This window comes from Poecilia reticulata, linkage group LG19 (genome assembly GCF_000633615.1).
Source record: "Poecilia reticulata strain Guanapo linkage group LG19, Guppy_female_1.0+MT, whole genome shotgun sequence".
Lineage (NCBI taxonomy): Eukaryota > Metazoa > Chordata > Actinopteri > Cyprinodontiformes > Poeciliidae > Poecilia > Poecilia reticulata.
Genome location: NC_024349.1, coordinates 28,325,179 through 28,327,995, shown reverse-complemented (window position 1 = coordinate 28,327,995; position 2,817 = coordinate 28,325,179).

Below are 2,817 nucleotides of genomic sequence, written 5' to 3'. Positions count from 1 at the left end.
TACATACATACATACATACATACATACATACATACATACATACATACATACATACATACATACATACATACATACATACATACATACATACATACGTGTGTGTGTGTGCGTGTAATAAACAAAAAACAGAAAAGGTCTCATAAATTAAACTGAGCGCACAAAATAAAACAGTAAATGAAAAATCTAATTGTCAAACAGAAATCACATTATTAAACTCCAACTAAGACTTTTATATACATATTTCCATATGGATATAAACATGAAGATTTTGTTTCTTCAAAATAATCATTTCTAAGAGGAAACAGAAATCAGTTCATGAAGAATTAATTGGATTCTTCTTTGGTAATAAACTTGTCACTCGCAGTGTAAAGCAAGATTCCAGAAGAACATTACATGATCACACATGATCCAATAAAAAAACGTATTCTTGTTTTTACTCAGATGAGTCAGAATGTAGAAAAAACAAAAAAAACATTAGTCTGCAGAAGTGATGATCCGATTCTGCTGAACTCTTTGCGCCCTCGGCCCAACATGCCAGCAGGCTCACAGCTCAGAACTATTTCTGCAGATGAAAATGGCTGCACTTGAGGAATGGGACTGGGGCCGATGGAAGCATGAGTGTTCCAGTGTGAAGACGCCCGGAGGACAGATTAGGACCGATCATCCTCTGCCCTTACTGCGGCTCCTCCTCAGCTCCTCAGCTCCTTTTGCCTGCAGCAGAAAACAGTCATAGAAAAATGTCAACCCTTTTGTTTTCCTTGGCTTTGTTGATGCATAAAGGACTGACAGCCGCCTTGTTTAGTGTGTTTCACTGCCAGTCAAGTTATTTTTTCCTCCATACACAACAAAAAAGTAGTAAGAGAACAGAAAGGATATTCACACTCATTCAAATTGGACAGGCTTTATCTGCTTTATAGTCATAGCCAGACTTGGTGTGTGATTAAATGGATACCTTCCTGCTTCTCATAGTTTGTTTCACAGAGATGCACCTCTGCTTTAGAAACCATGGTAACGTCCTGCATCAGGAGGGACATGCAGGGCTGCATATGTGTCCATGATGGGAGCCCAAGCTCAGCCCCAGCAACAGAGGGTTACTTGTAGAACATGACGTACCAGAGAAGAAGATGCAGCAGTATAGCATGGGAATGTGCTTTTAGTTTGTACACAAAGAATGCTGTCACTCTGCATCAACTGGTGTGTGTATGCGTGTGTGTGTGTGTGTGTGTNTGTGTGTGTGTGTGGGCGTGTGCGTGTGTGCGTGTGTGATTCCCCTGGGGAAATCTTTGTGTTTAACATTAGCACCTCCACCTGTCAGCCCAAAGAGTAGAAAGTGATGACAGTTTTACTCTGAACAGCTTTCTTATCCGCACATATGTAGTTTGTTAAAAATGTCCGTCTTTTGAATAATTTTATAGACATTTCAATCTTTTTCTTGTCTCTACTGAGCAAATTTATACTGTTCACTCTGATTTCCATCGCGGTGATTGATTTGAAGGAAACCCTGCTGTGATTCTGCGATAAAGTCCTCAGAACGATGTGCAGCAGCATGAGATGCCACTCCTTCAGTCCAACTGAGGAGCAGGATTCACACACTTTGTCCTCTGCCACCAGTCTCTCCTGAGCAGCTGAAGCGTTTTGTTGTCTCCCTCCCAGCCCCTCGTGATGCACCGTGGACAGGATTTACAGTGGAAAATAGCCTATAGTTTTTCTCCCATGTTGAGCTGCATGAGTCTGGAATGTGTTTTTTTGGGCGAGATTTTTTTTTTTTTTTAATGTGAGTGTGAAAAAACAACAGGGCTGTAAACACCAAGGGTATGGTCCCAGACAGGGTTCCTTCTTCCAGATGTGGAGCAGACACACAGCTGTTTGTGGAGCCCAGAGTTGTAAGCCCCAAAGCGGTGCCAGTGTTGTCCCCTCGGTGCTCCCCTCACTCTCCCTGCCCCCTGCCGCGGTTTTAGGGAAGGGTGACGGCCTGTAGCCCTACCTGTAGCGGCCTTACCAGGCGTGTGCGGGGGTTCCACAAAACACCAGATCCCGCATAGTTTAGACTAATGACGCCATGTTACTCAGCTTCCCCCGCGTGACACCAGACTCAGCACGACGGATTTGAGTTTACGATTACGGTAAATAGAATCCAGATTTTTCTTTCTTTTTTTTTTCTTTTTCTTTTTCTTCTTTTTTCATTACTGTTAGGCCTTCATTCAACCAGTCAGGAGTTTAAATACGACAGTGAGCGTCGTCAGCGCGTGTCGCTGCCTGACAACTACTGGAGCAAAAATAAAAGTGAAATTAAAGCTGCAAGCAGCCTCGAACCGGCCTCGCTTGAACAATAATAATAATAATAGTAATGAACAAAGTCCGGATATTTGCAAGCATTAATGTTCATGTTGTTACTTTATTTTGTATTGACAGAATAAAGTTATGGGTTATTTATTATCAGTTTGACTTTAAAATAATATTAATATATATAATATATAAAATATAAGATCAAATATATATCTTTGTTTTCTTTTTTATTTTATATTTTTGTTTATTTTTCTTGTAGGTACATAGAACATATATGTATGAATATATGAATATGATATTGATCATTATTATTATTAACAATAATAATAATCATCATTAAACAATGACGTGAGATGACCATTATTTATATTTTTTTGTCTGAAGATTAAAATTAAAGTAAAGTAAAGAAAATATTCATTACATATAGAAATTATGGTATCTATCTATCTATCTATCTATCTATCTATCTATCTATCTATCTATCTATCTATCTATCTATCTATCTATCTATCTATCTATCTATCTATCTAT